General features: G+C 46.5%; 1 protein-coding gene across 11 annotated transcripts in view; it reads left to right on the top strand.

Moving 5' to 3' along the window:
• The window catches only part of VEPH1 (ventricular zone expressed PH domain containing 1), a 371,196-nt gene that overhangs the window by 167,177 nt on the left and 179,164 nt on the right, over window positions 1-24,855 (top strand). The gene's annotated exons all lie outside the window — the stretch shown is intronic.

A 24,855-nucleotide genomic window follows, 5' to 3' on the forward strand; every position in this document is an offset into this window, starting at 1 on the left:
GCTCTCTGACCAGTCAATCACACACAGGCTGGCTGGCTGCTTCTCTCTCTTTCTCTCACTCACTTCCTCTTCTCCCCCGAGCACAAATGGGAGCTGCAGCAGCCTCCGCTGGCCAAGAAAGAAGAATCCCATCGGCCACGGGAGGCTCATGCTGCTGTCTCCTTTCTCCATTACCGGCTACTTCTATTGCTCGAGGACCGATGCTGCAGCCGTTGCTGCTACTTTTTCGCGCGGCGCGGCTCTCTCTCCTTCCCGCGCACCGCGATTCACTTCCTGTTCCGGGTCACGGGAGGGGGTGGGGGCAGGCGCAGGAAGAAGAAAAGGCCCAGCCACGGGTGCACAGCTTCTTCTAGCGCTGCTGCCGTTCCCGCTGGGCTTGAACGTGCTGACAGCCCGGCAGCAACGGCAGCGGGAGAGACCGGGAGCGCGCGACACACCTGCCGGTGCTTGGCGGCGCCGCGGACCGGCAAAAAACTCCCACGGTCCCGGTCCGCGGACCGGTGGTTGGGGACCCCTGCTTTAGGCGACCCCTGTGTTTTGGGCGTTCGACCCCCGCCGGGGTCGCGACCCACAGGTTGAGAACCGCTGATCTATATCAAAAACATCTGCTGTTATCTATGACCGTCTTGCCTCTGGAACATATGATTGTTTATGTATTACTGAAGCTTGAGTGAAAGACCATGATATTCCGATACTTAACCACTGCTGCCCACCAAATTTCTCATACCTTTATAAATCAAGGTAAGGGCGAAGAGTAGGAAGCTTAGCCGTTTTCTTTAAATCCCACCTGAAACTCTCTATGGTTGATGTCTCTATTCCTTCTCTATAAGATTTATTTCTGAAATTTCAACACGTTAATCTCTGTTTGACTTAGTGCCCACCAGGGCTACTTGGCTATAACACCTCCCCACTTTGTGAATCTATCTTTAATCTCAATTTAAATCCTACTACGGCCATTATTTTAGGAGACTTTAACCTTCACCTTCTGACCTCCTCACCCTCATCCCGCACCCAAACACTGTTTGATACCCTACTGTCTTGGGGCTGGAAGCAAATCATTTCTTCTCCCACTCAAAGGAAAGACAATTACTTTGATATAATACTTATTAACTCCTCAGGCTTCCATATAAATGAAGCTAATATCTCCATTACTGAAATTCCTTGGGGTGACCAACTTCTTGTCTCCTTCTCACTCAAACACAAATCTCTTAAGCAAGTTTCTCATAGGAATAATACCACTGACATTAAACGAGGCCATTTAGATCCTCAGACCCTGGCATCTAACCTTTCCTGTAAATTGCTTGAAGAATTCTGGAACACTTCCTTAAAATCTACCCTTGATAAACTTGTTCCTTTGAAACCTTTCTCAACCAAGAGAGCTAACTCAGCCCCATGGTTCAATAATACACTTCAAACAAAAAAAAATGTGAAATAAGGAGAAAGTGGTGAAAAGACCCTACCCAGGCAAACTACTCTAAACATAGAAACATAGAAATGACGGCAGAAGAAGACCAAATGGCCCATCCAGTCTGCCCAGCAAGCTTCCCTCATTTCTTCTCTCATACTTATCTGTTTCTCTTAGCTCTTGGTTCTAATTCCCTTCCACCCCCGCCATTAATGTAGAGAGTGGTGATGGAGCTGCATCCAAGTGAAATATCTAGCTTGATTAGTTAGAGGTAGTAGGGGTAGTAACCGCCGCAATAAGCAAGCTACACCCATGCTTATTTGTTTTTACCCAGATTATGTTATACAGCCCTTATTGGTTGTTTATCTTCTCCCCTGCCATTGAAGCAGGGAGCTATGCTGGATATGCGTGAGGTATCAGTTTTTTTCTTCTCCCCTGCCGTTGAAGCAGGGAGCTATGCTGGATATGCGTGAGGTATCAGTTTTTTTCTTCTCCCCTGCCGTTGAAGCAGAGAGCTATGCTGGATATGCATCGAAAGTGAAGTATCAGGCACATTTGGTTTGGGGTAGTAACCGCCGTAACAAGCCAGCTACTCCCCGCTTTGTGAGTGTGAATCCTTTTTTCTTCTCCCCTGCCGTTGAAGTTATGCTGGATATGCGTGAAGTATCAGTTTTTCTTTTCCCCTGCCGTTGAAGCAGAGAGCTATGCTGGAAATTCGTGATGTATCAGTCTTTCTCCCATGCCGTTGAAGCAGAGAGCCATGCTGGATATGCGTCGAGAGTGAAGTATCAGGTACATTTGGTTTGGGGTAGTAACCGCCGTAACAAGCCAGCTACTCCCCGCTTTATGAGTGCGAACCCTTTTTTCTTCTCCCCTGCCGTTTAAGCAGAGAGCTCTGCTGGATGTGTGAAGTAACAGTTTTTCTTCTCCCCTGCTGTTGAAGCAGAGAACTATGCTGGATATGCATTGAAAGTGAAGTATAAGAATGGAGTGATCAAGCTAGTTGAAAGGCATCAGGAATAGAGGAAGGTGGAGGTAGTAATTTGGATATTTGGTTTGGGGTAGTAACCGCCATAACAAGCCAGCTACTCCCGTCTTTGTGAGTGCAAATCCTTTTTTCCACATTTCCTCTTGCTGTTGAAGCTTAGAGTGATGTTGGAGTCACAGTAACCATGTGTATGTTTATTGAATAAGGGTATTGTCTCCAGGCAGAAGCCATCATTCTGGCGAGTCACCTACTCTTCATTGGCGGCCTCTTGACTTTATGGATCCACAGTGTTTATCCCACACCCCTTTGAAGTCCTTCACAGTTCTGGTCTTCACCACTTCCTCCGGAAGGGCATTCCAGGCATCCACCACCCTCTCCGTGAAGAAATACTTCCTGACATTGGTTCTGAATCTTCCTCCCTGGAGCTTCAAATCGTGACCCCTGGTTCTGCTGATTTTTTTCTTATGGTAAAGGTTTGTTGTTGCCTTTGGATCATTAAAACCTTTCAAGTATCTGAAAGTCTGTATCATATCACCTCTGCTCCTCCTTTCCTCCAGGGTGTACATATTTAGATTCTTCAATCTCTCCTCGTACGTCATGCGATGAAGATCCTCCACCTTCCTGGTTGCCCTTCTCTGTACCGCTTCCATCTTGTCTTTGTCTTTTTGTAGATACGTTCTCCAGAACTGAACACAGTACTCCAGGTGAGGCCTCACCAAGGACCTGTACAAGGGAATAATCACTTCCCTTTTCTTACTCGATATTCCTCTCTCTATGCAGCCCAGCATTCTTCTGGCTTTTGCTATCGCCTTGTCGCATTGTTTCGCAGACTTCATATCATTAGACACTATCACCCCAAGGTCCCTCTCCTGCTCCGTGCACGTCAGCCTTTCCCCCCCCCATCGAATACAGTTCATTCGGATTTCCGCTCCCCATATGCATGACTTTGCACTTCTTGGCATTGAATCTCAGCTGCCATATCTTCGACCACTCTTCCAGTTTCCTTAGATCCCGTCTCATTCTCTCCACTCCTTCCGGCGTGTCCACTCTGTTGCAGATCTTAGTGTCATCCGCAAAAAGACAAACCTTACCTTCTATCCCGTCCGCAATGTCGCTCACAAAGATATTGAACAGGACCGGTCCTATCAAGATGCCATAACCTCCGCTAAGAAAATAAATATCTACACGAAACTGGCATCTACACTAAACAGCCCAAGAGAATTATTTTCCTCAGTAAGGAAAATAGTTAAACCCCAGTTCAGTTCCGTTTACTCTACCATCCATATTCCCTGGGATGAATATTGCACAAACATCCGCATCATCCTTTAGTAATAAGACAGTAACTATAAACAACACGTTCAATAACTCCCCTACCGATGTTGCCGATGACTTGAATGCCGATGGTCCAATCTTGAAATGCTTCAAGAAAATCTCAACATCTGATACCACTGAGACTCTCAATAATGTGAAACCATCATCTAATCCCCTCAACTCATGTCATACCACATTATTCAAACTGATTAAATTTGACATCGCTTCTTTTATCACTAACTTCATTAATTCTTCTCTACAACATGGTACTGTTCCCGACCTACTAAAACAAGCCTCAGTTCTGCCCACAATCAAAAAACTACCAGCTGACCCAATTCTTATATCCAGTTACCACCCGATCTTTCATTCATGGCTAAAAGCCTAGAAACAGGAGTTCTTCATCAGTTGTGCAACTTTATTGACTCTAATAATATCCTTAATATCAGTTTGCATTTAGGAAACATCATAGCACTGAACTGCTATTACCTTCCAGCTTTGACATGGTGAGATAAGGATTTGACCAAGGTTCAGCTTTCCTTCTATGGCTCCTGGATATTTCCTCAGCATTTGACACAGTTCCCGGCATTCCTGGTCCTGATGCCACTGCTCATCTGGCCTCTCCGCGTGGCCTGCGGAGAGACGCCACCACTCGCATCGCTCATCGCTGATCTTATGAAGGGCCCATGGCAGGAATCTGGCTGTGGCCCAGGATGATGATGTCAACTTCTTCATAGCATTTAAGCTCAGGCCCCGCTCCATAGCGTCGCTTTTGCAACAGGTCTCCTCGTTGTTTGAGTACTCGTTGCTACTGAGATTTGTCTCTACTCTACGTTCCTGACCCTTGTTGTTCCTGGTTCCTGTTTCCTCGCTCCTTACCCTATCTATGCTTCGGATTGATTACACGGATTTTGACTTCTCTTTGCCTGACTATGCTACAGCCTATCTCCAGTCCCAGACCTCTGCTTCACCTGACCACTTACTGCCTATCTCCAGACCCTGACCCTCGCTATGTCCGACTATGCTATTGATTTCTCCATGACCAGACCTCAGCACTGCTTGCCACATCCCCTGGATTGCCGCTGGCCCTGACCCAAGCCTGCCATCGGATGCCTCTTCTGCCTACTTCCTGGATGTGGACTTATTAGGCTTTGGCCTACCTTTGCCCAAGCACCCTTAGTCTGCCTTGTTCCATTGGCGGCCAGGTTTCCAGAACTTTACCCAGTCCAGAGTAGGACTATTCCATCCCTTGCCTGCTGTCTCTGGGCTGAACCACCTTCTCTTACTCGAGGCCCACCTAAATCCTGCCGGCACCGGCACCCAAAGGCTCAACCTGCGGGGAACGAGAGCTGGTATAGGTGAAGCTCCAGCGGCCTCTGCCTATCAGCCTACTCCACCTGTCGACGGTGGGGACCCGTAGGTCCTTGCCTATGGGTTGCATCAACCCCACTTTGACCCAAGGGTCCACCTCCAACACAACAGGTATTGAATATTGTAACTCTTTCCTAATAGATCTCCCACTATTTTCTATCTGTCCATTGCAGATGAAACAAAACTCGGCAGCAAAACTTTTAACTGGCACTCCCATCCATGAAGACATCACTCCTGTCCTCGAAACATTGCACTGGCTACCAATTGCATCCCGTATACAATACAAGCTTGCCATGATCATACATTCAACTATTTACAACTTACATTCCCCCTGGATTTCCTCAATACTAAAAATCCACACTCCCTCAGGTCAGCAAACCTAATGCTAATAGATGTCCCATCTCCAAAGCTCACCTACCTTGATGAAACTATTCTTTCTCATCTGCATGTCCTCTCCTATGGAACAGCTTACCAAAGGAAGTAAGATACCTCCGGGAAAGAATATTCTTTAAAAAAGCACTAAAAGCTTTCCTCTTCAGAAAAGCATTCCCAAGCCTAAGTGATAATGGATAGCCCCCAGCATCTCTCTACCTCATCGAATCCTGGATATCCTATTTTAGGCCCCCAATTAGCTCTTCTAATTGGGGGCCTAAAATGCCTATGTTTTTAGTATGTTGTCATATGATAGGCTATGTTCCCTTATTCAAGAATTTGTAATGTTATATGATCTTGTTCTCATCTATGTATGTGCTGGCTCAATAAAAACATACGTGTTTTCTCATCCAGACAGCTAACTTTCTTCCCAATCAATCTTGTACAAGTAGTTCTACTTACAATTGTTGCTTCCAAATGTATAGCCCCAGGCAAAGATCTTTGTAGCTGGAAATAGGTAGGAGAGGGGAGAACGGAGTTTCTTGGGATTCAAGGTGAGAAGAAAAAAGGGTTCTGAAGCTGATTTAATCTTTAGAAATAAAGCGATAAGAATATAAAAAAGCCAATCATATCACAGAGCTTTACAAGTGCTCCTGGCTTTGAAACCGCATGGTCAAGACTGAAAGTTTCCCAGAAAGCTGTTACAGAAAATGCCTCCACAAGCTGGGGGCAAGGTCCAAAGGCAATGAACCTAGGACCCATGTGACACAGGGGGAGCATAAAGGGCAGTCCCTTGAGCCAATAAGGCACTTAAGAAGACTCAAGTTAGATTGAGAAGGCATGCAGACTCTTCCCAAGTGAGAGAAAGCAAGGGGGAGGGAGTTTCTCTTAAGGGCAAGGCTCCTCTTAAATGCAGGGCTCCCAGACTTTTATCATGGGTTACAAAAAGTGTTTCAATATCAAGAGTTCCCGGAAGGGAGGGGCTGCAGTAAACATAGTTAAGCTACAGTATATACAGATACAAACATGTACCCACTACTGGGGACAGAACAATGTATGTTTATAATGTACCCTGCCCTGAACATTGGAAGGGTGGGTAATAAATGCTTTTTAAATAAATAAAATATATAATCATAGGCAGTTACCAGGTTAGTATTCATAACCTCCAGTTCCCGAAAGGAACAATTTCTCGTGAAGTGTCCTCGCTCACCACAACAGCATGGGTGGACTGAGACTATCCTGGAACTGCTCCAGCAAAATTGCTTTCACCACCTCCTCCTCAGCTTAAAGTGGACTGGGCGAGTTACTTGGGCCAAGTCCATTAAAGTAGATTGAGGGAGTTGTCTACACACTCCTTCACAGGGGCATAAGGGAGGAAGAGATGGAAGGCTGAGAAAATTAAAGATGGAAGACATAGGGCTGAGAAAAGTCAATTGAAAGATATGAGAGGAAAGGCTGGGATGGGGTGAAGGAGGAACAAGATGGGAGAAATAAGGGTGATAGTAAAAAATATTTATGAGATGCAAACAAATGGAGAGGTATGAAATGCTACTGGATGGAAGAAAGGCAAAGCGGTGAGAGATGAGGAGAATTGACAAGTAGGGGATTGACCTAATGGCTTGTCAGCAGCAGTGGAGGCCGGTCAGGAGGCATCTCTAGTGGGCGGAGAGGCATCATCAACAGAAGTGTCTGTAAGGAAGGCGTGGTGTTACGTGTGCAGGCTCGTGGGCTGTCCCTGCAAGCTAGCTCACTCACCCAGCACTGCGCAGCTATGCCGGTACTGCTGCTCCACATGGCCAAGAACACCGCCATCACAATAAGGACCTTCTTGGTGCACATGCATGGTGCACGGCAATCTATGAAGGCCCCGTGGTGGGAACAGACTTCCCCAATGCTCCCTGATGAAATCACATGCCTGTGACTTAAACCTGGCCGTGCAACATAGGATAGTCTCAGCAATGGGTCGCCTGCCTAGTAGAGTAAGTTGCTGCTCCATCATCTCTTCAGTCTGCCTTGCCTCTCCAACCTTGCCCTTGTCTCTCCAGCCTCACCTAGCTATCTCATTCCTTCCCTCAGATGGATTTCTGGTTGTGACCTCAGCTTGGACTCTCATTATCCTTGCCTGCTGCCTGCCACCGACCATAGCCTAGACTCTCATTACCCTTGCCTGCTGCCTGCCTCCAACCTCAGTGTGACCCTGGATCTACTCTTCTGCCTGTATCTCAGAGACTGTCACTTAAGACCTGCTGGCCAAGGGCTCAACCCAAGGGGAAAAGGGTTGGTACAGGCGAAGCTCCAGTTCAGTCTATGCACAATCTGCTCTGCCAGTTGGTGGTGAGGCCCTGTAGATCCTCCCCTGTAGGTTGCAAAAACCTCACCTCAATAGAAGGGTTCACAATCTTAACAGGTGCCTTAGCTTCTGGCTCCCCTGCGTTATATGGGAGACCTCAAGCAGTGCCAGGGTTTCATTAACCTTTGCCGGATGCACTTCCAGCTACGGGCCGGCCTGTTTCCAGATGATCGCACCAAGGTCACATACATCCTCTCCCTCTTATGTGATTCGACACTGGCCTGGGCCTCACCCCTTTGGGAGTGTGAAGATTCCCTGCCCCAGAACCTCTCCAACTTTTTATACGAATTCCACTTTGTGTTGGACAAACCTGGAAGGAACTCCTTTCTAGCAGCAGAGATGTTACAAATCTGCCAGGGCTCCCAAATACACCATAGAGGTCTGAACACTCGCTTCTGAGCTTCACAACAGTCTTCCTTCAGGGTCTTGCAGGGCGAATCAAGGACGAACTCAAAGCACGGGAGGTTTCCACATCCCTTGATAACCTTATCACCATGGCAAGGCGTATCGACCAAAGGTTCCAGGCGTGGTCTCGAGAAAATAAAGCTCGGTGGCCTATCCTTCTAGCACCTCGCTTCCAGCGTCCACCCTCTCCATCCACATTCCTGGCTCTTGAGGTTAAGCCTACAGAGGAATCCATGTAGTTGGGGGCCTATCTCCTGAAGAGAATTCATGCAGAAGGTAGATGGGTCTCTGCATGTATTGCGCAGGTCATGGACCCCTTATTGCCAACTGCCCTGAGAAGCAGGGAAACTTCCATGCCTAGGATTGACTGATGAGGCAATCCACTTATTCTCAAACATTCGTGGACTCTGATGCAGGGGTGAATTTCATCGATCAAGCGTTGGTCCTGCACCGTAGCATACCCACTGTACCTCTGAGTCAATCTCTTCAGTCTATGACCCCCTCCTGGGGCAGTTCACAGAAAGTTCAGTTACTCTGACCTCCTTATGGGCCTTTTCCACTTCAAGATTATCACCTTCTACTTTATCCCTCAAGCAGTTAATCCTTTAATTCTGGGTCTTCCCTGGCTTCAAAAACACCAGCCCATCAACAACTGGTCTTCACTGGAATTGTCCCAGTCAGTATATCCTGCTCTATCTGCATGGCTTCTGTCGTTTCTTTGGCCTATCTGACACTTGCAGTTGCCCAGACGGGACTTCCTTCTCAATATGCCGAGTATCAGGATGTAGTTTTTGAACGGAAGGTGAAAACATTGCCTCCTTACCGTTCCTCTGATTGTGGTATTGAAGTGCCTCCCTGGAGTAAGGAACCTACTTGAGGAAGGCTGAACAGCCTCTCGAAGCCAGAAACCAAGGCCATGAATGACTATATTCAGGAAAATCTTGCTAGATTCCCCTTCCCCCGCTGGAGTGGGCTTCTTCTTTGTGACAAAAAAAGGGTGAACACTCTGACCCATTACAAAACTAGATCACTTCCCTCTTCCTCTTATATCTGAACTCTTTGATCACCTCCTAGGAGCCCAAATTTTCACAAAACTTGACTTCAGAGGGGCTTACAACCTCATCCACATTAAACTAGGAGATGAGTAAAAGACTTCCTTTAATATCAGAGATGGGCTTTACAAATGCTCTTTGAACTTTGCAATGCCCCGGCAGTCTTCCAAAAAAAGACCACCTCCATGGTGGTCTATTTGGATGACATCCTTGTATTCTCCAAGTCCCTGACCTCACACAGACTACATGTAAAACAGATACTCTAGCATCTGCATGAACACCACCTGTATGTTAAGTTGGAAAAATGCCTCTTTGAGCAAGAGCAACTTACCCTTCCTGGGATATATCGTTTCTAGTACCAGCCTACTCATGGATTCCATGAACCAGAAGGGAATTCTGCATGGGCAAGAGCTTGTCAGTCTTCAAGTCCTGCAACAATTTCTGGACTTCACCAATTATTATCGTCAACTTATTCCCAGGTACTCTACCCTTGCTACACCACTCACTGCCTTAACATGCAAAGGTGCAGACACCAGAAATTGGACCCCGGAGGCTGTCAATGCATTCCAGACTTTGAAGCAAGCCTTCCTACAAGGATCATGTCTACAACATCTGGATACCACTTGTCCCTTTATGTTCAAGGTAGATGCCTTAGGGGTGGAACTTTTCTCAGTCAAAATAGCACTGAAGGGGCACTTCTCCCATGCTTAGGGTTGCCAGCTTTCAACTGTGAAAATTCCGAACACATGGGCTCGGGGAGAATTTCCTATATGTCCTTTCACACAACATCTTTTATTACTTGCCTTATTACTAGATAACTGTGCACCAAATGATCCCAAATATAAAAATATCAATAACATTCCATTAGAACTGTCAGGAAAACTACAATTGTTTAATAATTGCCTTCACACAATTAGGAAAACTTATCTTATTTTACATGATATCACATCCCTTTACCCTCCATTGCCATCCCAGAACTGGTGCATGGATATTGGGTGCCCTGGGCAAAGCTTACAGCATTGTGCATCTCCCCTCCTCCACCACACACACTTACAAAAACTGCATAATTTTTAACAGATTTTACATGGAAAAGGACATTCAAAGAACAGTCTTCTAAGGTACAAATATCACTTACAATGACATGTATATTATATTTATATGCACTGCTGTGGTGCCCACCAGAAAATCCTGCAAAAAAGACACTTGAAATCTATATATCATCAGGCCTATTGTAATGTGCATTCGATGTGGGCTTGGCAACCAGAAAGTCATGAGTAAACTGAATTACAATACAGTAAATCTCCCATACTAAAACAGCACTAATTGCCAGTACTCAAACAGTAACAATCCTATCTAAGAAAAGACAACACTGCAAATATTATACCACACCCTAAAACATCAATATGTACCTCCTATAGGAAAACAGAGCAAGCCAAGTTGCTATAGATCCCTATATAAAAAGTATATGCCAGCAGAATATCTCATCTGTCTCACATGCAGAACACAGACAGATCCTAACCAAATACAGAAAAAAGAGGCTATAATATATCAACAGAAACATATAGACAAAAATTGAATGGGAAATTACAAACCAAACTGCATATAATGTAAGAATAGAAAAAATAAACATCATCATTCCTCACAAAACATCAAACAATAAAACCAAGAAATATAAATCAAAATAGTGAAACCATATTAAAAAAAAGAATATTTCAAAACATTTGATGAATAGAATAACATCCTATAATTAACTCATTAAAATTTCTAAAAATTTACCAAATACCAAGAAAATACTTCAGAACAGCAGAAATATCAAATAAAGTCCAATAATTAAAGAGGGATAGAAAATATATTCTCTGTTCACCAAACCTGGGGACTTTGGATTTCCAGTCACCCTGAGATTGTCATGGATTAGTGGGGGTGAGTGAAGGTGCACACTTTATCTTCTCTCTCTCTCTCATATACACGAACTCTCTAACACACACTCATTCATTCTCTCTCTCACACACACAAACACACAGGCTTTCTCACGCTCTCTGGCTATCACACACACAGGCTCTCTCTTCCTCATACACTCACACACACAGGAGCTCTCTCAAATCACTGGCTCACTTTTCTCCCTCCCTCCGACACACACAAGCTTTTCCTCTCTCCCGTACACACACGAGGTCTCTCTCTCTATCATACTTACACAGGCTCTCTCACTCTCACTGGCTCTCCCTCTCTCACATATTCACAGGCTTTCACTCTCACTTGTCCTCCCTCCCTCCCTTACACAGACAGACACATGCTCTCTTACCAGCTCTCTCTCCCTCCTTCACACACACACATACAGTCTCTCACCAGCTCTCTCTCCCTCACATACACAGGGAGTCTGAATGATGTCATCAGGTACTGATAGCCGAGAGGAGGAAGCAGCCCACGTTGCAAGGCCTTGATCTTTCCATTCTTCAGGGGCAGGAAGGGTGAATGATGGGATTGAGGCAGCACCACCGGGGTGAGCTGTGTTAAGGAAATCATGTGCCGACCCACTGTCACAAATGAGTCTTCTCCTGTTATCGGCAGACTCCACCTTTCCAACACCTATGATTGTGAAAGTGTAAAAGCACCACACTGCTTTTACACTTATTGAGGCCCCACATGGCGGCGCTTGAGGTCAGCTCTGAAAATCTGGACAATTTCCAGATATTTCAGCCCTCCATCTGGTTTCCATACTCTGCCTTTAAATTCTGTACTGTCTGGGGAAAAACCGGACAATTGGCAACCCTACCCATGTTCATTCTTCTCCAAGAAATTCTCTCCTGAGGAGAGGAATTATACGAATGGGGACAAAGAACTCCTAGCAGTCAAGTTAGCCCTTGAGGAGGGTGGCCCAACATAAGATCACCATCTACATAGATCATAAGAGCCAAGAATGTCCTCAGCAAGCTCAGCAACTTAATCCCAGGCAGGCTAACTGGTTCCTTTTCTTTTCCTGATTAGAGTTTGAACTTTGCTAGCAACAGTTTGCAAAAAATCTAGGGGCAGATGTATTATTCCACTCCTTCTTTACTGAAGATGTAACAGAGGCCCCCCAACATACCATTGATCCTGCAAAGATCATCCTGGCTTTTGCCACCTTTGTTCTCCTGGGAAGACTGTTATCCCCAAGAGGCTCTGGGAAAGAGTATTGAAGTGGGTGCATGATTCCCACATGGCAGGACATCTTGGAGTATCTCAATCGCTTGACCTTCTTGAACATCATTATTGTGGCCCCAGGTCAAGAAAGCTGTTAAGAACTACATGGATTCCTGTCCTACAAGTGCACAGAACAAGGTTGTTTGTGCCTGATATTGGGGATTGTTACATTCCTTGCCAGTCCCCAGGGAATTATGGGCCCACATATCCACAGACTTCATTGTGGATCTCCCCCTCTCATATGGTTCCACTGTGATATGGGTCATAGTGAATAGATTCTCAAGAATGGCTCATTTTGTACCTCTTGCCAGGCTACCCTCTGCTCCTGAACTGGTCCGTCTCTTCATCAAACATGTCTTCCGATTACATGGCCTACCATCCCATATCCTTTCTGATACGTATTCAATTTATAGCCCACTACAGGAAGGCTCTCTGCCACAAGTTTGGCATCTCTCTGGATTTCACCACAGCCTGTTACCCCCAGGGCAATGGATAGACCAAAAGGATCAATCAGGTCCTCAAGACTTTCCTCAGGCTGTATGTCAACAGAAGGCAACATGAGTGAGCCATTCTGCTACCATATAATAACCATGTAAGGAATGCCACCAGTTCCTCTCCATTCTAGATCATGTATGGTAAACACCCACTGGTGTCACTCCTGCTGCCTCTCACCATGGAGTTCCCAGCAGCCAATCTCATGGCCAAGGAGCTCCATGGCCAAGAAGCTCCGAACTCAAACCAATTAACTTATCTTGCAGGCAGCCACTCAGGCCAAGAAATAAGTGGACATCAAACACTGACCAACACCACAGTTCAAAGAGGGCAATCTTGCATGGCTAAGCACTCAACATATACGGTTCTGGGTTCCTTACTTTGCTTTGCACCACTATTCATTGCCCTGTACCCCATCCAATGGCAAGTGGGCCCCGTCACTTAATGTATTGGGGAGCTGAAGGTCCCCAATACATTAAAAATCCATAACATATTTCACATTATGAAACCACTGATCCTTTCCTAGCCTTCCAGAAAGCCTCCCACACCTATGGATATGACTGTGGAAGAAGAGACGCAGTTCGATGTAGAAGAAATCTTGGATTCACATAGGAGGCAGAATAAACTAAAGTACCTCATTGCCTGAAAGTACTTTGGCCCAGAGGAGAACTCTTGGGAGCCTGCCACCAACCTGGAAGCACCACTTCTGATAAAGGAATTCCACAGACAATTTCCCTCCAAACCTAAGCCTTGGTCCATGAGGAAGGGACTTAGAAATGTGGGTACTATTACATTTGCTGGCTCACAGGGTGCCCCGCGAGCAGGCCCGCTCACCCAGTACCAACCAACCATGCCGGTACCACCACTCCACGTAGACAGGAACACCACCACTCCACGCGGCCAGGAATACCACTGCCATCACTGGCGGGCCCTTCTGCTAGGGTGCATGCCAACCTATGAAGACCCCCACAGTGGGAACAGACTTTCCCAGTGCTCCCTGATGACATCACATGGCTGGGTATTTAAACCCCAGTCATGCAACACAGGATAACATCAACAACAGGTCGCCTGCATAGCAGAGTGAGTTGCTGCTCTATTGTCTCTTCAGCCTGCCTAGCCTTCTCTTCTCCAGCCTTGCCTTTTCAGCCTTGCCATTGCTTCCCTAGCCTTGCCCTCATCTCTCCAGCCTCACCTAGCTACCTCATTCCTACCATCAGACAGATTCCTGGTTTTGACCGCAGCTTGGACATTATCTTTGCCAGACGCCTACAACCAACCATAGCCTAGACTCTCGTTACTCTTTCCTGCCATCTGCCCCCCAACCTCACCCTGACTATGGATCTACTCTTCTGTATGCATCCTAGAGATTGAAACCTTAGACACCTAAGACAGCTAGACCCCAGAACCCAAGACCATAGTTGGCCCCATTACCTGGAATGATATGCCCCCTGATTTATGCCAGGAATCATGCCCCAAAAAATTTAAGCAAAAACTTAAGACATGGCTCTTCTTTACAAGCCTTTCCCTGAATTTTACCTAATTCTCGCACAGCGAAGTAATTGCCAACCATTTTGGATACCTTTCTTTACACTTATAATTGTCTCTTGCCTTGATCCCTTTCCTCTCCCCTGCTCAACTATCTCTTTCAGCCAATTTTGACTTTTTGGAATCCCTCTCAGCTAATTGACTTTTTGTTTTAACTTGTTTAACTTGCTTAAATTCCTTTAATTACTTGTATGTTTAATAGCCTTGATTACCATATCTATCATACCCTTCTGAGTACTACACTGATTATTTAATATACTTGACTACCTTAATTACTAGTCTGTTTTAATATTTCCTTGTATCCTCTATAATTGTACTTATAATGTACCGTTGCTATCTTTCTTGTTATATGTAAACAGATGTGATGTTTTTCACTAAATGAATGTCTGTATAGAAAAATCTGCAAATAAATAAATAAATAATGAGGCCTTCCCTGTAGGTTGGATCAACCTCACCCCAACATAAGGATCCACAGTCTCAATAGGCAGTGCCAAATTTTTAAGTTGTCCAGGGCAAGTACAAACCTTACACCAGCCCTGGGGCAGGGAGGATAGGACTGGAGGTATGGTGGTACTACTGCTTTAACTTTAGTACTAACGTCTGCCAGCTTGGCTGTGTTTGTTCATTTGTTTATCCTTAAAAAGTCTCCTCCACTGTTTATTGCCCCTGCCTCTAGCTTTAAAGAGAAGTGCCCAGTTTTATATATTACCTCTTGCAACCACAGAGGCTGCCAGTGATGTGCTATTTATTTCGTATCAGGGGGCTCTCAATGCATTGCTCCAATGACCAAGACATTCTGTTTTTGGAAAATAAGTTTACAAGAGGCTCCCAGGAGCCCCCTTAACACACTGTTGGAGGCCACAATACCCATATTTCAAAAATCTTTGAGGATTTTATACACTTGTGATGATTCATACAAAGTAATATATATGACTGACTCATACCAATGTTTATAAAAACAAAATATTTAATTAGACACACATGTCAATGTTTTAGACTGAAAAAAATTATGGCTTCCTTTGTCGTTTCATTTATGTTCCTGGAGGGTAACCAAGCTATCTGCTTGAACTGTTGCCCCTTTTCAAGAGGCATTGTAACCTAGCTGACTCAGAGTAGGCCAGGCTGAGGCTATATAGTACTCAGTAGAGGGAGTAATTTTCAAAGTCATTTCCCCAAGTAAACTGGTGTTTCATAGCATGTGCCGTTTTGGCGGGATTGAGGGGAGATGTTCTGGGGCCGGGGGGGGGGGGGTTGTATTTTGGGTAGAATTGGAATATAACATGCATGTATTATATTTTCAAATGTACACACATTCTTTTTCAGACAAATGTTACCTACAGTCTGTGGGTACATGCATATTTTCCTTCAGAAAATTGGGTACAAGGTCTATTGGGTACAGTGTAGCTGCAGACTTTGTGTCTAAACAAAAAAATGTCCTTTATAGTGTTCTGTTTATTTAACGTAAATTGTTATTTACATTTCTCCTGGCCTGTACTAACTTATGCTAAAAATAATGGGGTAGATTTTCAAAGGGTTACGCATGTAACCCCCGAAAACCTACCCCTGCACGCGCCAAGCCTATTTTGCATAGGATCGACGGCCCGCGCAAGCCCCAGGGCGCGCGGATGTCCCGGGGCTTTCCAAAATGGGCGGTCTGGGGACGGGACCGGGGGCATGGCGGTCCGGGAGCGGCGGGCCTCGGGCAGGCGTAACTTTTACAACAAAAGGTAGGGGGGGGGATTTAGGTAGGGCTGGGGGGAGGGTTAGATAGGGGAAGAGAGGGGAAGGTGGGGGGATCCGGAAAAAAGTTCCCTCCCAGGCCGCTCCGATTCCGGAGCGGCCTGGGAGGGAACGGGGAAAGCCATCGGGCCTCCCCTAGGGCTCGGCGCGCACAAGTGTGCACCCCCTTGCGTGCAAAAAATCGGGTGTACATTTGTGCGCGCCAGGTAGCGCGCACAAATGTACCCCCGCATGCGTAAGAATAAAGACCTGCCCCAATAAGTACAAAATGGCACCCAGAGCACAGATGACACAATGAAAATGTTTATACAACCATCATCATGACAAACAGGACAGCAGGTTTTGACATTGGAAACAAATATTTACTTTTGTTTCTTGACTTATCGGCAGCATTTTGACACTGTGGACCATGAAATCATGGTCCACAGATTAAAAGAAATAGGGATAGAAGGACAGCCGTTACAATGGCTGACTTCGTTTCTAAATGACAGAACATTTCAAGTGCAAATTAATAACAGAACCTCTGAAACTATTAACCTTAACACTGGAGTGCCACAAGGCTCTGCTCTTTCGGCAGTCTTGTTTAATATATACATGGCTCCTCTTTGCCATCTATTAACAGGCCTTGGTTTAAAATACTACTCTTATGCCGATGACTTTCGGTTATTAATACCAATCAATGATACTGTTGACAAAGCTTTACAAATTACCTCTCTTGAATATAATTAAACAACTATATCAAATGAAACTGTGTATTAACATAGACAAGACTGAGATAAAGAACTCGCGACTCTTCGGCGAAGCGAGCACAATGTGGGCAGGGAAGGCGAGACAGGGTGGGTCGGGGGGGAGGCGGGGCGAGGGGCTGGGCCTGGCGGGCGTTCCCCGGGTTGAAAAGGGGACGCATTGCTTGAGCGACCCCCTTTTTGCCCGAGGAACGGCCGGCGCTGGCTCTGCCTTGTCGTCTTGTGCTGCTTGTGTCGCTGCTTGTTTTGCCTCGCAACGACTGGCTCAAATTTTCTTCGCTCCTGCGTTGATTTCTGGCGTCGGCCGGACAGCCTTCTTCGGCGACGCTGCTACACGGCTGTTCACTTCCCGTGCTCGGGCTTCTGCACGCCTTTTCATCTCCAAACATCTTCAATCCGTGCGAACGTGGTCAGGATTCCAAAACTCAGACGGAAAGGCAAGGCTGTGAGTCTCTTGTCGGATCTTCATCCGGTGCAAAAAGCTGATCGGTATTGTATATAAAAAAAAAAATATTGAAAACTCTCTTTATTTTGCTCCCTCCGCTATTTTTAATGTGGTTGTTTTCTGCTTGCTGGGCCAGCGGCCCATGCCAGATACTTGCATGTAATGATTTTCTTTTCAATTAAAGGGGCAGCGCTCCTATTCCTTTCTTTCTGCTTGAATGTTTATTGATTTATTATATATGTTAGGGCCAGCGGTCCTATAGTTTGGCTACAGGGCCAATGGCCCACGCCTGATACAAAAACGTATTTTCTCAACCACTGCATATATATACAATTTACACGGTTGCTTGCATGTTTATGTTATTCTCATATATTAATTAGACCAGCGGTCATTTATATTTATGAGCTGCATTATAGTTTTCCCCTACGGGGCCAGCGGCTCATGCCTCCATATATGCAATATATTTTAAAATTTCAAGGTTACCTCTAATTATATATATACAAGCCGTTAAGCCCGTTAAAACGGGCTACATCCCTCTGTCTCTCACCTCCCCCTCATTCTCTCTCCCCTACCTCCCTCATTCTCTCTCCCCTACCTCCCTCCCACCCACTCACCCACTCCTCCCCAGCCTCCCTCTCCTCTCACTCAGTCCCTCCCTCCCCCCACTCAGTCTCACTCACTCCCTCCCCCTCTCTCCCTCTCACTCACACTCAGTCCCACTCACTCTCCCTCAGTCCCACTCCCTCCCTCCCTCTCCCTCAGTCCCACTCACTCCCTCCCTCTCCCTCAGTCCCGCTCACTCCCCCTCACTCAGTCCCTCCCCCTCACTCCCTCCCCCTCACTCAATCCCTCCCTCTCACTCAGTCACTCCCTCCCACTCTCTCTCTTCGTCCCTCCCACTTAGTCCGTCCCTCCCTCCCTCTCTCTCTCTCCTCCCTCCCTCGCTACTGGCCGCTGCCGCTACCGCCGCCGCCCGCCACCGCCGCCCGCTACCGCCGCCACTGCCGCCCGCCGCTACCGCCGCCGCCCGCTGCCGCTACCGCCGCCGCCCGCTACCGCTACCGCCACCGCCCACCACCGCTGCCGCTACCGCCCGCTACCGCCGCCGCTACCGCCCGCTACCGCTGCTACCACCGCTGCCGCCATGTTTTTTGGTTTTTTTTGACGCTGCCTAAGACTGACGTGCTCGCCCGCACATGCGCAGTAGAGCTGCTCTCTACTGCGCATTTGCGGGCACGTCGGTCAAGCTTCATTTATCTATAAAGATTTGCATTCCTGCAGTGTAGCGGGCTTCCTATATAGCCTAGTGGCTAGAGCAGCTGCCTTTAAAGCAGGGAGACTAGTTTCCAAATCCCATGCCGCTCTTCTTTTGTTACTTCTATGTTAATGTTTCTATGCATCTGGTGCCATTCCAATTTATTCTGCTGGACTATATTCTTTGCTCTCGCTAAAACTGTTATCATGTCAACTACTGTTGGCCAGAGAGCACATTTAAAAGCTGGACATGGTTATATTCAACTATGGAAGTGCTGCACATGGAGATATCCATTACGTTGTTAGTTACAGCACTGCAGCGGCCAGGCTTTGCTACCACGGTAGTATAGCACATGGCCTGCAGCAATTAAGGCATATGGCAGAAGGCCATGTTGGTTAAGGCACATGGCAGGCGGCCATGTTGTTTAAGGTGGCCATGTTGGGTTTGAATAGGCACCAACATTTGTTAATCAAGAGAGCACTGAGTCACTCTGGCTGACTAACTGAAGTTAAACTGTTTGTATTTCCCAACCCTCCCACCCTTCGCCCACCCACCCCTAGCTCATCCCTTAATTTATAGGCAGGTGCCACTTTCACAAAAAAAAAAAAATCAACAAAAACTTTGAGAATTCGATCAGACCCGGTAGGCCACTACCAGACATATAGTGAATTCACTAATACATTTAAAGGACGTTAGACACATTCCTATTCCCATAGCAACCTAAAACTTAACTAGGAAGTGATCAAAATTGAGATGAAGGCAGCAGTCCAGCAGCAAGAGTGGGGCTTCCCAGTCTTTTGCATAGAGTGTCACATGTATGATTTTTTACCCACCGGTGAGAAGTTGTACATGTGCATGCGATGCAAAGAGCTCCTGGCTCTCAGAGAACGAGTCCGATCTCTAGAGACTAGAGTGGCAGACCTGGAGGAGCTGAGGCAGACAGAGAGGTATATAGATGAGACCTTCAGGGACATAGTAGTCAAGTCCCAACTTCAGACTGGCAACCCTGGTGCAGCCTTAGAGGAAGAAGGTCTCATGATGGGAGAGCATCAAGCAGGTGCAGCAGGAAAGGATCCTGTAGCAAGGACCTGCTCTCCAGCTGATGCATTGTCCTTTTGCACTGAGGATATCTCCCCAAGGCCCACTGCCCAGGAGGGAAGGGTTAGGTCGGCCGTCATAGTTGGTGATTCGATTATTAGGAATGTAGATAGCTGGATGGCTGGTGGGCGTGAGGATCGCCTGGTAACATGCCTACCTGGTGCAAAGGTGGCAGACCTCACGCGTCACCTAGATAGGATTTTAGACAGTGCTGGGGAGGAGCCGGCTGTTGTGGTACATGTGGGCACCAACGACATAGGAAAATGTTCTGGAAGCCAAATTTAGGCTGTTAAGTAGAAAGCTTAAATCCAGAACATCCAAGATAGCATTCTCTGAAATGCTCCCTGTTCCATGCGCAGATCACCAGAGGCAGGCAGAGCTCCGGAGTCTCAATGCATGGATGAGACGATGGTGCAAGGAAGATGGGTTCAGTTTTGTTAGGAACTGAGGAACCTTTTGGGGAAGGGGAAGGGGGAGTCTCTTCCGAAGGGATGGGCTCCACCTTAACCAGGGTGGAACCAGACTGCTGGCGCTAACCTTTAAAAAGGAGATAGAGCAGCTTTTAAACTAGAACAAAGGAGAAAGCCGACAGTCGCTCAGCAGTGCATGGTTCGGAGAGAGTTATCTTCAAAAGATACTAATGATTCATTAGAATTAGGGCATCCCGACAGTGAGGTTCCAATAATTAGAAAAATAGTCCAAGTGCCTGTAACTAAAAACTCACCTGAGCTAAAAAATTCTAGTTTATCCCTATCAATTAAAAAGCAGAATGAAAATACAAACAAAAATCAAACTTTGAAATGTTTGTATGCTAATGCCAGAAGTCTAAGAAGTAAGATGGGAGAATTAGAATGTATAGCAGTGAATGATGACATAGACTTAATTGGCATATCAGAAACATGGTGGAAAGAGGATAACCAATGGGACAGTGCTACACCGGGGTACAAATTATATCACAATGACAGAGAGGAGCACCCGGGAGGAGGTGTGGCGCTTTGTCCGGGATGGCATAGAGTCCAACATCCTGCATGAGACTAAATACAAAATTGAATCTTTATGGGTAGAAATCCCTTGTATGTTGGGGAAGACTATAGTGATAGGAGTATACTACAGTCCACCTGGTCAAGATGGTGAGACGGACAGTGAAATGCTAAGAGAAATTAGGGAAGCTAACCAAATTGGTACTGCAGTAATAATGGGAGACTTCAATTACCCCAATATTGACTGGGTAAATGTATCATCGGGACACGCAAGAGAGATAACGTTCCTGGATGGAATAAATGATAGCTTTATGGAGCAATTGGTTCAGGAACCGACGAGAGAGGGAGCAATTTTAGATCTAATTCTCAGTGGAGCACAGGACTTGGTGAAAGAGGTAACGGTGGTGGGGCCGCTTGGCAATAGTGATCATAATATGAACAAATTTGATTTAATGACTGGAAGAGGAACAATGTGCAAATCCACGGCTCTCGTGCTAAACCTTCAAAAGGGAAACTTTGATAAAATGAGAAAAATTGTTAGAAAAAAAACAAAAGGAGCAGCTACAAAAGTAAAAAATGTCCAAGAGGCATGGTCATTGTTAAAAAATACCATTCTAGAAGCACAATCCAGATGTATTCCACACATTAAGAAAGGTGGAAAAAAGGCAAAACTATTACCGGCATGGTTAAAAGGGGAGGTGAAAGAAGCTATTTTAGCCAAAAGATCTTCATTCAAAAATTGGAAGAAGGATCCAACAGAAGAAAATAGGATAAAGCATAAACGTTGGCAAGTTAAATGTAAGATATTGATAAGACAGGCTAAGAGAGAATTTGAAAAGAAGTTGGCTGTAGAGACAAAAACTTGCAGTAAAAACATTTTAAAATATATCCGAAGCAGAAAGCCTGTGAGGGAGTCAGTTGGACCGCTAGATGATCGAGGGGTTAAAGGGGCACTTAGAGAAGATAAGGCCATTGCAGAAAGATTAAATTATTTCTTTGCTTCGGTGTTAACTGAAGAGGATGTTAGGGAGGTACCCGTAATGGAGAAGGTTTTCATGGGTAATGATTCAGATGGACTGAATCAAATCACGGTGAACCTAGAAGATGTGGTAGACCTGATTGACAAACTGAAGAGTAGTAAATTACCTGGACCGGATGGTATACACCCCAGAGTTCTGAAGGAACTAAAAAATGAAATTTTAGACCTATTAGTAAAAATTTGTAACCTATCATTAAAATCATCCATTGTACCTGAAGACTGGAGGATAGCAAATGTAACTCCAATGTTTAAAAAGGGCTCCAGGGGCGATCCAGGAAACTACAGACTGGTTAGCCTGACTTCAGTGCCAGGAAAAATAGTAGAAAGTGTTCTAAACATCAAAATCACAGAACATATAGAAAGACATGGTTTAATGGAACAAAGTCAGCATGGCTTTGCCCAAGACAAGTCTTGCCTCACAAATCTGCTTCACTTTTTTGAAGGAGTTAATAAACATGTGGATAAAGGTGAACCAGTAGATGTAGTATACTTGGATTTTCAGAAGGCGTTTGACAAAGTTCCTCATGAGAGGCTTCTAGGAAAAGTAAAAAGTCATGGGATAGGTGGCGATGTCCTTTCGTGGATTGCAAACTGGCTAAAAGACAGGAAACAGAGAGTAGGATTAAATGGACAATTTTCTCAGTGGAAGGGAGTGGACAGTGGAGTGCCTCAGGGATCTGTATTGGGACCCTTACTTTTCAATCTACCTTATAAATGGCCTGTGACCGACGGCCCGCAAATGCGCAGTAGAGCGCAGCTCTACTGCGCATGTGCGGGCAAGGATGTCGATCAGAAAAAAAAAATGGCGGTGGGGCCGCAGGAGCGGGAGGAGAAGCAGCGGCGCCGCGCGCGCGCGCGGTGCCGCTGCTTCTCCTCCCCAGATCTGCCGGCAGATCTCGGGGGGGGGGTGTCACTCCCGCGCCCCCCCCCCGAGATCTGCCGGCAGGAGCGGGAGGAGTTAATGGAGCCGGGTGAGGGTTGCGGGAAGTCGCGCTTACGGCGCCGGGAGGAAATGGAGGTGGGTGAAGGGAGGGAGGGAGAGGGGGACTGAGTGAGTGGGAGGGAGGGAGGGAGAGGGGGACTGAGTGAGTGGGAGGGAGGGAGGGAGAGGGGGACTGAGTGGGAGGGAGGGAGAGGGGGGACTGAGTGGGAGGGAGTGAGGGAGAGGGGGGACTGAGTGAGAGGAGAGGGAGGGTGGAGAGGAGTGGGTGGGGGAGGGTGGGTGGTGAAGAGTGAGGGGAGAGAGAATGAGGGGGAGGTGAGAGACAGAGGGATGTAGCCCGTTTTAACGGGCTTTACGGCTTGTATATTTATAAATGATCTGGAAAGAAATACGACGAGTGAGATAATCAAATTTGCAGATGACACAAAATTGTTCAGAGTAGTTAAATCACAAGCAGATTGTGATAAATTGCAGGAAGACCTTGTGAGACTGGAAAATTGGGCATCCAAATGGCAGATGAAATTTAATGTGGATAAGTGCAAGGTGATGCATATAAGGAAAAAGAACCCATGCTATAATTACACAAAGTTGGGTTCTATATTAGGTGCTACAACCCAAGAAAGAGAACTAGGCGTCATAGTGGATAACACATTGAAATCGTCGGTTCAGTGTGCTGCGGCAGTCAAAAAAGCAAACAGAATGTTGGGAATTATTAGAAAGGAAATGGTGAATAAAACGGAAAATATCATAATGCCTCTGTATCGCTCCATGGTGAGACCCCACCTTGAATACTGTGTATAATTCTGGTCGCCGCATCTCAAAAAAGATATAATTGCGATGGAGAAGGTACAGAGAAGGGCTACCAAAATGATAAGGGGAATGGAACAGTTCCCCTATGAGGAAAGACTAAAGAGGTTAGGACATTTCAGCTTGGAGAAGAGACGGCTGAGGGGGGATATGATAGAGATGTTTAAAATCATGAGAGGTCTAGAACGGGTAGATGTGAATCGGTTATTTACTCTTTCGGATAATAGACTAGGGGGCACTCCATGAAATTTGCATGGGGCACATTTAAAACTAATCGGAGAAAGTTCTTTTTTACTCAATGCACAATTAAACTCTGGAATTTGTTGCCAGAGGATGTGGTTAGTGCAGTTAGTATAGCTGTGTTTAAAAAAGGATTGGATAAGTTCTTGGAGGAGAAGTCCATTACCTTCTATTAAGTTCTATTAGCAATGGTAACATGGAATAGACTTAGTTTTTGGGTACTTGCCAGGTTCTTATGGCCTGGATTGGCCACTGTTGGAAACAGGATGCTGGGCTTAATGGACACTTGGTCTGACCCAGTATGGCATTTTCTTATGTTCTTAAGGCGCATGGCAGGCGGCCATGTTGGGGGGGGGGGGGGGGGTTAAGGCATTTGCACTGTACATTGTTTGCAATTTATTGAAATTGTTGGCTTATTGCTCCTTGCTCTTCGCTTGCTTGCTTGCTGTCAATTCTTATTACTTTTCCAGCTCTCTAAACATGGCTTCACTCAGTCCTATCCTTTGAAAGCAGGATCTGGGAAAGGTTGAAATGGGGGCTAGGGTGGGGGCTCTCGGACTCTGGCACTTTTACACAGGGGAGGTCCTTGGTTAGGGTTTAGGCCCTTGGTGCATGGCCGAGGCAACCTTTTGGCCCAGGAAAAGTCCATCCAAGTGTTATGAAACTCCTGCCCGCGGGTCTCCTCGCGAGCAGGCACTCACCCCATGTTACCTTTTCTTCTTCTGCTTCACCCGACGCGGCACGGACGCCGCTGTCAGGCCTGCCTTCGCGGCTGGAGCCGTGGACTTGAGTTCACCACGCGGCCTGGAGGCCGCCCCTGGTGCTCAGCTTCACCGCGGCGGGAGCCGTGGACTTTTCAGCATCCTCTTCGCAGCCGGAGCTGCCCCCAATGTCCTCGTCACCTTCGCGGCCTGGAGGCCGCATCCCCGGGCTAGAGTAGCGGCAGGAGCCGTCCCCGGGGCCTCCTGCAGCAGCTAGAGCCGCTGCCGTCTTCGGGGCCTGCTTCTCAGGCCAGCCCTGCATCGTCGATGCTGTGCAGGCCGCTGTCCACAGTCCTGCACAGCCCTGCTTCCTCTAGGCGCGCGGCCGCGCCTCTT

The sequence above is a fragment of the Rhinatrema bivittatum genome, chromosome 9 (genome assembly GCF_901001135.1).
Source record: "Rhinatrema bivittatum chromosome 9, aRhiBiv1.1, whole genome shotgun sequence".
Classification (NCBI taxonomy): Eukaryota; Metazoa; Chordata; class Amphibia; order Gymnophiona; family Rhinatrematidae; genus Rhinatrema; species Rhinatrema bivittatum.